The sequence below is a fragment of the Arachis hypogaea genome, chromosome 14 (assembly GCF_003086295.3).
Source record: "Arachis hypogaea cultivar Tifrunner chromosome 14, arahy.Tifrunner.gnm2.J5K5, whole genome shotgun sequence".
NCBI classification, from domain to species: Eukaryota; Viridiplantae; Streptophyta; class Magnoliopsida; order Fabales; family Fabaceae; genus Arachis; species Arachis hypogaea.
Window position 1 is genome coordinate 112,744,357 of NC_092049.1, and position 15,853 is coordinate 112,760,209.

General features: G+C 28.9%; 1 non-coding gene across 1 annotated transcript; it reads right to left on the minus strand.

Moving 5' to 3' along the window:
• Window positions 1-312: 312 nt before the first annotated feature.
• LOC112743724 (uncharacterized) lies at window positions 313-4,227 on the minus strand. The gene is made up of 2 exons (XR_011871091.1): window positions 4,027-4,227; window positions 313-3,942 (listed from the first exon to the last, which is right to left on the minus strand). It is a non-coding gene; the product is annotated as an uncharacterized protein (transcript).
• Between the last annotated feature and the right edge of the window lie 11,626 nt (window positions 4,228-15,853).

Below are 15,853 nucleotides of genomic sequence, written 5' to 3' on the forward strand. Positions count from 1 at the left end.
AAAACTGAAGGAAATGCGAAGAAAAACTTGATACTAAAGGAGGAGATATTATAAAGAGGAAATAAAAAGAAAAAGTATGTGCGCCTTAATTGAAAATTTGATACTAAAATATACTGTTAGAAAAAAAGAATTTCTAAATCAAGCAATGCAGTTTTAATTGAGTTCAATTTTCCTGTTCAATTCATGTGAAGAAAGAAACAAATGCAGAAATAATGTGAAAATAAGCTGATAAGAAAACATAAAGTATAATTTATATTAAGCAATTAAAAATAAAAACAACATAAGAGAATGGTTTTAATATAACACCAATAGTAAACTATGAACAATATTGATTATTATGCAAAACCAGAATTCAACATTAAGCTAAAAACGAAAAATTAGGACTTCAAAATAAGAAACTCCACTCCACAATCCTATAAAATAAAAACTAGAAGAAAATTGCTAAATCATAAACACCATGATCCTCTTGAATCCAAGAAAGATTAACCATCAATTTGCCATTGGGAAGCCACTCAAAATCCATATCAGAACCATTCACTTGAAACTTCTTTGGAGGTTCACTTGAGTAAGCCAAAATTTGGCCATCACCCTTAACCTTGAGCATATTCCACTTCTTGAATTACACCTCCATTATTGAGCATATTTGTTAGTCCTATTGGTGCAAATTTGATGATGCCAGATAGCACTCACTCCAGATTTGTCATTGCTCCCCTTCCTCTAATGAAATCCCCAAAAGAAGTTCTTGATGACGGTAAAAAAGATGCATGTTTTGTCCCAACTAGACAGAATCAACTTGCTTTACTTGTAATCAAGCATTTTTTATGCATAGTGCACAAATTCAGGATTGCAGAAGTGCACAAATTCAAAAGAAAATGAGCCAAATTGAAAACAAGGTAATTTCATGATAGCAGTAATTTCCTAATTTAAATACTTGAATTATATAATAGTGAATAGTGAATAGTAGAATGTGAATTATATAATACTGGAATTACATGAATAGTTATATTTCATGATAGCAGTAATTTCCTCAAGCTTGAACTGCACTACACAAAACCAACCAAAAACAGAACAACTAAAACTATTTCAGATCTGCAAGGATCACTTGACTTGTTCTATGAACCAAACACTTGAAATCCCCAGCCACGTTACTTGCACAAGTGATGTGAATACACAATTTCATATATAACAATAACGAGTATATGATTGATCTTATGTTCTTACATACTAATAAAAAGGAATGCAATGCATCTCATATCAGATAATCACACAGTCCAAACTCCAAGTCATTCCTACTTACTCTCTCCAAGCCTTAATTTACAGCATAAATTGCACTTAACAAGTAAAACATTAAGAAGAAATAAAAATGAGGTATGGAGTGGTATTCTTCACCGCAGAATTTTGTGAAATAAAAATGAAAACAAATTAATAGTCATCTCATCACAATGCAACAATGCCATGAATGAATAAATAAATAAAAAAGTACTAACTTTTGAGGTCTTCATGTCTTCATGAAGAGGCAAAACTTTCCTGTTTAACTTAGAAGCTTGGTTTCTCTTTTGTTCCTCAAGCAGTTTCAGTTCTTCTTCAATAGCTTGGACTTTTTTCTGGAGCTCAACTTTTTCCTGCTCTAGCAACTGTAAGGTTTGTTGATGCTGCCTGTTTATTCTTTTGACTTGGCTGAGCTCAGATTCCTGAACACATCTCATTTCTTCTCTAACCTTCAAGTCACTCTCCAACTGCATAAGCCTTTCTTCAAGTGATGATCTAGTTCCCTTGCAGTCCTCCAATTCAGAGACAACCTTCTCCAAGGTAGAAATCTTTATTTTAAATGATGCCTTTTCTGCCTCCAAATCTTTGCATACTTCAGAAGCTAGGCTCAATGAGGTTTCCAATCTCTTTTTCTCATAATTGGCAGAGTTGAGCTCATTCCTGAGAGCCACAATCTCATTCTCAAATTGACTTGTCTGCTGCAACTGTAACTTTAGATTTCTAGACTCATCCATGAATTTTTGCCTTTCATATTGAGTGACTGTAAGTTTTAACTCAAGGGCATTTTATAGTGCTTTTCAGTTTTAGCTCTCTTGATTTGGAATTCTCCACCACCTTCAACAGTTTTTCATGTTCATTCATCAGCATTTGCTTTTCCATTTTCAGATCAACAAGTTCAGTTGTTAGGTCTTTCAGCTTTTGTTCATATTCAGTATGCATCCCATTAACTTCGGTCTTGGACAAACTCCGTTTAGATTGAACTTCTTCAAAAGCAGATTCCAGTTTAGCTTTATCAGCACGTAAAGTGGATACTTCAAGCAAAGCTTTGGAAGCTATCAATTCTTTTTCATCATAGGTTGCTGCAAGTTTCATGCTGAGGTTCTCAATTTCCTTTTCAAGGCCCTGGATTTCTACCATCTTCTCCGTTTGCATCTGATTCAACAAGCTTTGACCCTGCTCCATATGTTTTCTATTTTCATCAATAAAGCCATCTAACTCCAACGCAAGATGCTTCTCTTTTGATGCAATATCTTCCTGGATTGAAGAAAATTTCTTTTCTAAGATTACCACTTTTCCACAGATATCAGCAAATTTTCGTTCTGATTTCTGCAACCTGACTCCCATGAGGGAACAATACTGTTCCCTTTGTTTAGAATCTTCTTTTGAATAATCCATCTCAGACTTCATCTTTAACATCTCCTCCCGAAGCCTCGCAGCTTGAGACTTAGAGCTCTCTAGTTCTGATAAGTAAGACTCCTTTTCATTAGTCAAATCTCCAAGATGAGCTTCCAATACAGATATTTGCCTTAACAACTGTTAATTTTGTTGTTCTATCTGTGATATGTGGAGCTCCAGTTTATGTTTTCCTTCTTCCAACTCCAACGACTTTCTTGTAAGTGTTTCACTGGCAGAAACATGGGACTCTATATTCTTGTTGAGAGTTGCATAATCATTTTGTAAATGATATAAGAATTTAGAGTCCGTATCACTTTCTTTTGTAAAGATCTCCATTTGTTCCTGAAGTTGAAATTTTCTCGTTCAAGATCATTGACCTTGCCTTCTAACTCAGTCAGGTGCTTCTGCAGAACCCCAATTTCTTTTTCTTTAGAAGATAAGGTAGCCTCAAGATTTGCTATTTCGGATGTTTTATTGATCACTTCCATATTCAGATCCAATATTCTGACTTCTGGATCAAGTTTCAAAGCCTCAACCTCTTTAGTCGGAACATTATCATCAACACTAATATTCTTGGTGTGTTTCCCCTGGAGCATGTTTTCTGAAGGGAAGATTCGAAATAAGTTGTTTTCAGACTCAAAGCTAGCAAAAGATCGATCTTTGAGACCTCCGTCTTTAGGATTTTTCTTTGCTTCTTTAAGCTTGAATAAAAGCTCCAGGTTCTCTTCTGTCAGTTCATTGCAGTCCATCTCAAGTTCTTGAACTTTCTCTTTCAGTAATTCGGTTTCTCGCATAAGATCTGGTTCCTTGATATGTCTGGACACAGTCTCTGAATAAGTGCTTTCTGGAAGAGATTCAGACAGCTTTGCTTTCAAACTTAGAATTTCTTCCTCTTTAGCAGATAATTTGCTTTCATATTCCATTTCAACATCTGAAAGGGTTTTGTCATTTGGACTCTTCTCATGCGCAGTGTCATGCATTTTGTCCTCCAAATTAAATAGCACATGAGAGTCACACTAACCTGAACTAAAAGGATTTTGTATGATCTTGAGCAGTGCAGCATAGAAATCAATGAATTTAAAGGTAAAACCAGAAAGTGTGGCTTGCAAAGAACTAACAGTCGATGCTAATTGACCATTACATAATTGAACTTTTCCATTGACAATATCAGAACACAATCTTAAAGGTCCTCCTGCTGCAGTTCTACCTCCTGGTAAAGCACCCCAATGACAATGTACTCAGAACCCACACTTTTCTTGCTCCGGCATCGTATAGTTGCTTCATCATATAATCATCAATTAACCAACAATAACATTATATAACGGTAAGCATGCATATTGGAATTGGTGATAAATTAATTACCTTAGCGACGGAGCTTCCCAGTGGAGGAGAGTTCCGCGATGACAACGAAGTGGGACTGCGGGAGCTGCGGTGACTGCGGGAACTCCGGTGGCTGTGGGAGGCTGGGGTGCTAGAGTTCTTTGTTCCTTTTTCACTTTTCAGTTCCCAGGAGAGGAGTGGGAATATGGGATTGGGGGGATTTAGGATTTTAGGGTTCATGATAATTTAGTGTATATAAATAATGAAATGTATTTTGGTTTTTTTTTTTTACCAAAGATAGGAAACTCGAACCGCAACTTTTTAATTGAATATGGGGAGACTATGCCATTTGAGTTATTATTCATTGGCTATTTTGATTTTAATTGTTAAATTGATTTAGTTATAAACTTATAAAACTAAAGTTAATTGAATTTTGATTAAATTAAAGAATTAAGGTTGTTTTTGTCCAATATAAAAAAATAAATATTTAAATTTTTTTGTAAAAATTAAATAAAATTTATTTTTATTTTTATTAAAATATAAGGGTGATTAGTAAAATTATTGATATGTATTTTAAAAAAAAATTAATTATTAACGTGAAAAACATAATCTATAGGTCGTATTTTAATTTGTCTATATTTTTATTGTACTAGTAGGTATAAATTTATCGTGGTACTAAAATAAATACCTAAAAAAAAAACTAAAAGCACATTAGTATTAACCCTATCACTATGAAATAGTGAAAACAAATATCAGGAACTAGACCTTCTACCTGAAAAGCACACATCAAATAATTTCTTCTCTTCCAATAGACCAAAGTCATAATTTGGACTCAAGAAACTATAATTATGACCTACTTTCATGTAGACAAACGGTATATTGTTCAAGTGTTCAGACAAGTAACTACTCAAATTTTGTAACTGTTGCGAAGAATTAGAACATCTCCTACTCTATCCAAAGCTACATTCGGACTCTGAATTTCCATAATTTTTTTTCCTCTTGCAATTTAGAGTCTCTGTTGGTATTATTGATATTCAAAGTCTCTACTAAATAATTTGTTTGATTTAGCCATTCGGTATTCAATGGAGTAATCAACAACCTCGTTCGTGACTTGGAGATTAAGAGTTTGTTTTATTTTTTTATTTTTAGATGTATGTGTGATTTTATGTATAAATTTTCATTCACTTGAAACAAAAAAAAAATATAATTTTTGCTTCAATTCTTAAGTTATGTGCAGTTATCTTTATATAAATTGATAATTAAAAATTATTTGATGATTTAAAAGTTTTAGCTAAATTCATAATATTTTTAATTATTAACTTCATATAAAAACAACTAGACATCGATTTTTATCTATAATTTATTTTTTTATTAACTTTATCTTTCTTTTTTTTTTTTATCAAAGATAGGAGACTCGAATCCGCAACTTCTTAATTGAATATGGAGAGACTATACCATTTGAACTATAACTCATTGGCACTAACTTTATCTTTCAGTCTAGGCTATAAAAAGAACTATATATAACAATTATTAGAATTTTTATATTTGATTTTTCGTATGCCTATGCCAAGCAAAAAAATTATTTTTTATTTATATTATTTTACTAATTTTTTATTTTTCCTGTTTATATTATGGTTGTTATTTTTTTAAATGTTGTATGATGTATATTGTTATTTTTCTTTAATTTTTTAATATTTATTATTGATATAAAATTTTTTAATCTAAGAAGACCAAATTAAAAAAAAGAGTACAAAAAAATTAAAAAATTATGACAAAAAATATAATAAATACTAATACATAAATTTAAGTTCTTTTTAAAAAAGTTATAGAAAAAAAAGTTAACAAATGATTTTAAGTAATATAAATTTATATCTTTTTTTAATCTAAATATAATTTTAAATAATATAGTCTAAATAATAATTATTTTATTATAATTTAGTTTAATATAAAATTATCAAACATAAATAATAGTAATACTCACTCATTCTAAATGTAAATTAAGTTGTAAATTAAGTTTGTAAAATTAATTGATATTAATTTCGATTTATAAATTTTAATTAGAATACACACTAAAAAACACTAAAATCTCGTTCCACAACAAAAATCAAAACATAAATACAAAAATAAAATAATTTTTTTCAAAATTTGTCTTGATACATATCGTTTTTTTTTTAACTGATATTTTTATTATTATCTTTGTATTCATGTCTCGGTCTTAGAAGTAAAAACAGATTAAATTTATATAACATATGAAACATTATTCTGGTTAATTTTTTAAAGAAGGGAAGGGACAAAGGGTCAAAAGATACTCTCAAGATTTAGATAAGACTATTTATGTGACTAATTTTAATAGTCTATGACACATGGCAATAGTAGATTTTACTTTATTACTGGTCAGGTGGAGACACATGGCAATAGTAGGTTTCATAGCGTGAGAAATGACAGGTATTTACAGTGGTCACGTATGAGTTAAGGGCCTTTCTTTATTTTAAAGTAGTTCGTTACTAAGTACTAGCAGTATTTTTTTAGTACTAGCTGCTCTTCTTACATTGTATTGCATTGCAGCTACTCCTAGATTTTATTTATTTCTGTCTATAAATTTTTTTTTGAACAATTTTTCATTTATAAACATGACAAAGTTGGTGTTAATTTTTAACCATATTAAGTATATAAAAAATTCAATTATCAAATTAATTACATATATATAATATATATTAAAAATATAAAAAATATATTAAAATTTTAAAAATAATATATAATAATTAATTTAATAATTAATTTTAATAACTATATAATATCAGTTATTGTGGTTTCGATTATTTACTTAAAATGATTGAAAAATATTTAAAAAATATAAAAAATATATTTATAATTATTTAATTTTGTTTTAAAATTTATAATTAAAATTTAAACATTAAGAATTTATAATTTAAAATGTATAATTTAAAATAAATTAAATAATTATAAAATAATAAGTCATATTAGTTTTAAAAAAATTGTTGAATAATATACTCCTTTTGAATACATAAAATTTTATATATTATGTTAATAATACATAAGGTATGCTCTATCAAATATATTGTAAGGTAACGATATCTGATATAAATTTAAATTTATCTGGTACTCAAATAGTCAAATGTAATAAATTATCGTTTTTGTACCATTTTTTTTTTCATTCTAACTCTTTTATATGTTAAAATATAACAAATACTTTTTTTTAAATAAGCATATTATTAAGAGTTAATTTACATCGTATGTGATGGATATTCAGATATCACATCTCATAATAATAAGATTTTTTTTTGGTGACTTCATAATAATAAGATTTAAATATGTGTTTAATTTCTTTAAATATATTTCATTTCAATTTAGGTTTTTCTTAAAAAAAATTTGGGTTATTATTATTCTCTTATTATTAATTTTTTTGTCCATATTATTTAATTTTAATGTCAAAGTACCACACTTTAATAGTCAATAATGCCACTCTTTCATTATAAATTTATTTAAACAAAATTATAAAAAAAATTGTGGAGTACTATTACTAAAAATAAAAATGATAATATTATTACTTATATTTTAAATACGCTATTATCTGTTGAACTCATGAATTTTTTTTGTAATAAAAATTTTAGTACTATGCATAAAATTATGTTTTAAATATTTAAATTTATAAGAGAAAATATATAAATAAAGATAAACTATCGAAATTACCTCTAATTTTTTAAAATGTTAATAAAAATATTTCTCACTTTTATTAATCACAAAAATATCTTCAAAATATTTTAAAATATGACAAAAAATATCAAATATTAGATATATATTATCTAAAAGTGTTTTAAAGATTGGTTTTTGGGATTTTTTTTATTAAAAAAAAGATATTTTTATCTTTAAAGTTTGGTATTTCAAGTTAAGTTGATTTGTTTTGCAATTTTTATTACCAATGACTAAAATTACTTATAAAAAATAAAAAATATAAAAAGAAAATTTATATTCAAATTTTTTGTATATATTTTTTAAATAATTATTTAAATATTCTTATAAATTTTTAAATCAAATATATAAGTGATTTAGTAAATATAAAAATTTCCGTTTGCTACTTAAAAAAATAATATTCATTTTAGTTATTTTTATCGTATTTTATAATATTTTAAAAATATTTTTATTGTTATAAAAATGAGACGTATTTTAGTGAGAAAAAATAAAATTTTGGTAGTTGCATGAACTATATACATATTATACACATCAATAATAATGTTAAGTATACATTAAAATTAATTATTAAAATTAATTATTATTATAAAATATTTTTTAAAATATAAGATATATATTAAAAATAAATTAAATAAAATATATTTTTATATATAAATATATAATATTTAATTATAGTAATTGATTTTAATATACAAATAACATTTTTATTTACTCATTCATATTGATCAATTTACATTGACCAAGAAGAGGAAGAATTATCAATGGTTCAATATTAAATACCAATACAAATTGTATTACTTAATTTATATTTATGAAAATAAAAATAGTTTACAAGATGCCGACAACTAATAACAAATAGAAGTGGTATTCCTACACAATAGTACACATCTAAGATTGGAGGAATAATACATTACATTTCTTTCAGTGTTTTGTGATGATATCTTGATAACAACCGAGTTAACCATTAAGATTTTGTCTCTTTCTCTCTTCGTATACTTTTATGTATTTCTACCTCTTTCAAAAAGCAAGCATAGATATCGACAGTCATGTATGACTTTACATGCCTCTTTTTATATTTTTTTTGTACATAATAAAAAAATATTTATTATATCTCATTTATTTATTTTTCTTTTTCTATCTAATACTTGATTTATGTGTCGCTGATTTATAAAAGTAAAAAATATTATTAAGCTGTAATTTTAAAAAATCAAACTTTAAATATTTTAATCATTAAAATATTAATATTATATTATAAGATTATTTATCTCAAAATTTAATATAAATAACTATATATAAACCTTTAACTTAACTAAACACATGATAAATGGCAAAAACAACATACTGCAGTAACTCTACCGAAATAAAAAAAAAAAGGAACTAAAAGCACATCAAGCATTAATCCTATCGTTATGAAATACGAAAAACAAATATCGGGAACTAGACCTTCTACGTGAAAAGCACACATCAAATAACTTATTCTCTTCTAATAGATTAAAGTCTTAGTCTAGACTCAAGAAACTATAATCATGACCTACTTTCATGTGGGCAAACAGTATATTGTTCAAGTGTTCAGACAAGTAACCACCCAAATTTTGTAACTATTGCAAAGTATCAGAACACCTCCTATTCTACCCAGAGCTATATCCGGACTCTGAATTTTCATGATTTTTTTGGGCTGCACATGGATCGGATAATATTAGCATATCCGCGGTAATTATCCGCATCCGATCCGAATTATGCAGATATTATCTGATCCGCAGAGCCATCAGATCGGATCAGATCCAATCCGCACTATGGTAGGATCGGATTGCGGATTTAGCAGTGATATCCGCGGATTCGATCAGCAAATCCGCATATCCGCACGTCTCATATAAATAGCATAGTTTAAGAAAGTAAACCCTAATATGATATGAATTTTAGTGTGTTGTTTTATGAATTTTATGATATATCTTGTTTTTAATTTTTTAGGTTGTACTTCAACTTAGAATAATTAAAGTTAAATCTTGTGTTATTATTTTTTTTGTTATTCAAGAGAACTTTTATTGATAATATTTTAGGAGGAAATAGGCTCAAACAGGTGAAAAATAAATTTTTGTAAAAATAGTCAAATAGAATCTTAAAATATTTTTTTTAATTATACAGATATACCCGATATCCGATCCGATCCGATCCGATGAGTTCAGTGCGGATCGGATAGAATTTTAGGCTATATCTGATCCGATCCGATCCGTGTGCAGCCCTAATTTTTTTCTCTTACAATTTAGAGTCTCTACTAGTATTATTGATATTGAAAGTCTCTACTAAAGAGTTTGTTAGATTTAATCGTGGTGTAATCAGTAATTTCATTTGTGACTTAGAGATTAAGAGTTTGTTTTTTTTTTGGTGACTAGATTAAGAGTTTGTTTGGTTTAACAGCTGAGTCTGAAAATGCAGATTCAATTTTTAATGCTTTAAATTTTTGTTTCTTTATTTTTTTATTTCTAGATATATATGTGATTTTATGTATAAATTCTCAATCACTTGAAACAAAAAAATTATAATTTTTGCTTCAATTGTTAAGTTACGTGCAGTTATCTTTATATAAATTGATAATTAAAAATTATTAGATAATTTAAAAGTTTTAGCTAAATTAATAATATTTTAATTATTAACTTCACATAAAGACAACTAGACATTGATTTTTATCTATAATTTCTTTTTTTTACTAACTTTATCTTTCAGTCTAGGCTATAAAAAAGAACATATATATAACAATCATTAGAATTTTCATATTTGATTTTTTGTATGTCTGTGTCAAGCAAAAAAATTATTTTTTATTTATATCATTTTACTAATTTTTTTATTTTTTCTATTTATATTATGGTTGTTATTTTAAAATTTTTTTAAATGTTGTATGATGTATATTTTTCTTTTTTTTATTTTTTAATATTTATTATTGATATAAAATTTTTTAATCTGAGAAGACCAAATTAAAAAAATGAGTAAAAAAAATTAAAAAATTATGACAAAAAATATAATAAATACTAATGCATAAATTTAAGTTCTTTTTAAAAAAGTTATAGCAAAAAAAGTTAACAAATGATTTTAAGTAATATAAATTTATATTTTTTTAATCTAAATATGATTTTATATAATATAATTCTAATAATAATTATTTTATTATAATTTAATTTAATATAAAATTATCAAACATAAATAATAGTAATACTTACTCACTCTAAATATAAATTAAGTTTGTAAAATCAATTGATACTAACTTCTATTTATAAATTTTAATCAAAATACACACTAAAAATACTAAAATTTAGTTTCACAACAAAATTCAAAACATAAATACAAAAATAAAATAATTTTTTACAAAATTGGTCTTGATACATATTATTTTATATTTTTTAAACTGAGATATTTTTATCATTATCTTTGTTTTCATGTCTGGATCTTAGAAGTAAAAACAGATCAAGTTTATATAACATATGAAACATTATTCTAATTAATTTTTTAAAGGAGGGAAGGACAAAGGCTCAAAAGATACTGTCAAGATTTGGATAAGGTCATTTATGTAACTAATTTTAACAGTTTATGACACATGCAATAATAGGTTTCACTTGTCACTGGTCAGGTGGATGGAGACACATGACAATAGTAGATTTCATAGCGTGACAAATGACAGGTGCTTGCAATGATCATTTATGGGTTCAGGACCTTTCTTCATTTTAAAGTATTTCATTACTAAGTAATAACAGTATTTTTTCAGTACTAACTGCTCTTCTTGCATTGTATTGCATTGCAACTACTACTAAATTTTATTTATTTTTTTGTTCATAAATTTTTTCTTGAACAATTTTTCATTTATAACAATAACAAAATTAGTGTTAATTTTTAACCATATTAAGTATATTAAAAATTCAATAATCAAATTAATTACATATATATATAATATATATTAAAAATATAAAAAATATATTAAAATTCTAAAAATAATATATAATAATTAATTTAATAATTAATTTTAATAAATATATAATATCAGTTATTCTTGTTTCGATTATTTACTTAAAATGATTGAAAATTTTTAATTATTTAATTTTGTTTTAAAATTTATAATTAAAATTCTAACGTTAAGAATTTATAATTTAAAATGTATAATTTAAAATAAATTAAATAATTGTAAAATAGTAGGTTATGTTAGCTTAAAAAAAACTGTTGTATTATATACTCCTTTTGAATATATAAATTTTTATATAATATGACAATATGTTTATAGAATACATTAGCTATGCTCTATCAAATATATTGTAAGGTAACGATATCTGATATAAATTTATCAGGTACTCAAGTGCAATTAATTAATGTTTTTGTACCATTTTTTTTCATTCTAACTCTTTTATATGTCAAAATATAATAAATAATTTTTTTGTAAATAGACCCATTATTAAGAGTTAATTTACATCATATACGATGGATATTCAGATATCACATCTCATATAATAATAAAATTTAAGTATGTGTTTAATTTCTATAAATATGTTTCATTTCAATTTATGTTTTTCTTAAAAAAAATTGGCTTTATTATTATTCTTTTATTATTAATTTTTTGTCCATATTACTTAATTTTAATGTCAAAGCATCACATTTTAATTGTCAAGAATGTAACACCCTACCACACAGAGCTTTACATCTAGGATGTAAAATAGAGATGATGTGGTATTACGACCTCTAAAATAAAAATATATATAATAATATTGAAAAAGTTACCCTATACGAGGAGTCTTGAAAAAGGGATAAAGCAAAAATCGTAAAATAAAGAGTGCAATGCTCCGGAAACAAGATTACTTGCGTAAGAAGAAACTAAGGTTAACAAGCATAAGTTAACAGAAACTAGGAATAGATAGCCAAAAGGTACAAAGTAACAAGCTCCTAACTCAGCCTGCAAAGCTAAGGTTGGCCGGAGAATATTTATACACATATATATACATGACCCGATATCCAAAAATACATATATACTACCCTAGTTCTCCATAAACCTCTAGGAGGTACAAAATAAAACAAGTATATATATAAGGAGAGTCTACACACATATAGTAAGGAACCAAAAGTAAAATCCCAAAATGTATCCACTTCGCTGTGAAAACTCCAGACACCTAACGAGGTGCCTCTCGACCTGCATTTGAAAAAAAAATAACAACATAGTATGGAATGAGAATCGGGGATTCTCAGCATGGTAAAGGTGCCACGCACATAATGATAACCCCAATCTAAGAAATTAACCAATGAAAGAATTCCAAGCTGACATGGGGGAAACAACAACCCAAGCTCAATGATAACCATGAGACGAATCCCAAGCTGACATGGGAGAGACAACACCCCAAGTTCAATAATATTCAATCATTAGCTCACATATGCATCTCCGACACACTCGCAACATTATCGCACTTCCTCAATAAATCGTAATCACTTAATCATTAATCATATATTTTGTTATTCTCAATTAACTAACATCATCAATTCTCTCATACATCATTCTCAATTATACATTACTCTCTTAATTGCCTTGTACACCACTTTCATCATCTTTATCGAATCAAACTCCACCTTCTCCAACCCCATATTACCTTTGTAAAAATCTTTCTTCATCTCTAAGTTACCACCATTTTCTAATTTCCTCCTATTACTAGGCTTACTAACAAGATCTAGGGTCAAAGGAATGAAAGTAGAGGTTTAGAGGTTTAAAATCATGTTCAAAACACAAAAATCTCATTTGCTAAAAACAGGGGTCACGCGTACGCATAAATCACGCCTACGCGTGGACGTGTACCTTGGACCATTTCGCGTATGCAACCCCCTACATGCGTATGCACGCACGCTAGGCCGAAACGCATGGTCGCGTATGACCATGTTCGCGTACGCAAAACCCTCGGGTCACGCGTATGCGTGGGTATACGTTTTATAAAATTTTTTGGCTAATTACTTATTAATTTCTTGGGTTTTACATCCTAGCCACCTAATTAGGAATTTTGCCCCTAAAATTCAAGTTCAGTTATCTGAGATAGGTGTAGTAGTCGTTCCTCCTGTTGGGTACAAGTTCTTAGGTGTGTCCTTCCATCCCTATTATTATAATCCGTCTTATTATTACAATTGGTCTAATACACCTCGGGTGTAATTCCTTAATCTTACTTGCTTACTAATCCCAATCTGTTGAAGTAACTGTTGAGTACGCATAAACTCCTTCTTGAATGATTTAGGTATTCTCTTCTCTTATCCGCACAACTCTTTAGTTGGCTCTGCGCAGCTAGAGTCTCAACTCAAATTCATCTACTCTTTCCGTTGTTTTGGCTCTCTAGTCCTCCGGGGTCATCTCAATACTAAAGTAATTAGTGTACCGTGTAACCTTACTATTTCTTATTGTACATTAAATCTTTTGATCATTTTTCAGAGTCCTTCCATTAAGGTGTTGTCACGTTGTCATGATGTTGCATCCGTTCACCTTCTAGGCCCTTGGATAGTGCATGTGTAGGATTTTCGAATAGTTCCATTAGGTTCAGGTGTCATGAATTTTGGTACAGAGGTCACTCTTTTCTTTCAAGGAATCGGCATCCTGATGGTTATGCTTAGGAGTCATACATGATGTTAAACCAAACTTAAGTTGATTTTTAAAAGATATTAAGCCCAAAAGTGGTTGAACTACTCAAACGGTATTCATTAGAAGATAAAAGGATATCTTATGTGGTAGTTGCAGCAAGCATTAGAGATTAGTAAAAATGCATAAGGAGAAGTTAAGGTGCACTCCAAAGAGAGGATTGAAGTCCAAGCTTGATGGAGAGGGAATGAAGTCCATCAAGTTAAATAAATCTTAGCTGATGTCAACGGAATGTAAGTTCGCTAAATAGATCAATTCCACTCACAGTAGTCCCCAAGATTTAAGGATTTACACAATTACTCCAAGACAACCTCAAGCTCCTTTCGAGAGAAACAAGATTCACGCGAGTAGGAAAATAGGATTGGAAAGTTGATCAGTTCATTACTCAAGAAGAAATTTAAGATGGACTCCCAGTGTAAGTCACCAAAGGAAAAACTAGGTTGACTCGCCGAGATTTGCTAACGCACTCCCTCACGTATAATTCATCCTGTTGTTATCTTCTTTTCCATTCGACATAACTGGTGCTTCCTACCGGGAACACTTGGTTGAATGGATTCCGTCTTCTATCTCACACTCCCTCAAACCCCTAAGTTCTACCGATTCTAATAGTATCGTCGCGCCACTCTTAAAATTCCCAGTCCCTAACCTATGACTCAAGCTGTATGCTTACTTTTTCAATCCTCTTCTATTACATAACTTTAGTTATTATTCTCCAAGAACCTAGTCACTCCATCTAAGCCAACCAAACGTCGTTCTGTCTCACCCATCGGAAGCTATCAATCAATCGTTTACTTGGAAATTCACAATTTCCCAACATTTGGTAATGCGTTAAAATGTGTACTACATGTCGTTATCATGCAAGGCATTCAAAACTTCAACAATTAGTTTACAAGTACCTCTAATTGGAGCATTTGTGGCCTCAGTACCATCCGCCGCCATGGTGTACATGTGTCTCGCCTGCGGAGCCCTTCTAGCTTCTTGACTCTTTTTCTCCGGACAATTCCAGGACACATGCTCAGCTTCCCCACAGTAGTAACATACATCCCAACCGGCTCTACACGGAGTGTTCGGGTGGTATCTTTTACACCTCCTACAAGTCAAATCATCTTGCGGAAACTGAGCTTGCTTTCCTTGTCCTCTTCCTTGGTTGTTGTTATTATTGAACCTCCGGAAGCTAGTCTGACCTTGATGTTGCTGTGGAATATTACTGCCTCGCTTGAACTCTTGACCTCTAGGTGCAAAAGTTCTTCCTTGATCTCCCGTAGCAAAGGCTCTATGATCACCCTTATATAATGCCGCCTTTCTCACACATTCCTCAGTCACCCTACCCTTATTCACAAGTTTAGAAAATACTCTGATCTCCATCGGCGCAACAGAGCTCATAATATCGCTCCTAAGACCTCCCTCATAATTGATACACTTCCACTTAGCAAAATCTTCAGGAGCACCTTGACAGATGCAGGAGAATTGGCATAGCTCTTCAAACTTATTAGTATACTCAGTAACAGTCATCTGGCCTTA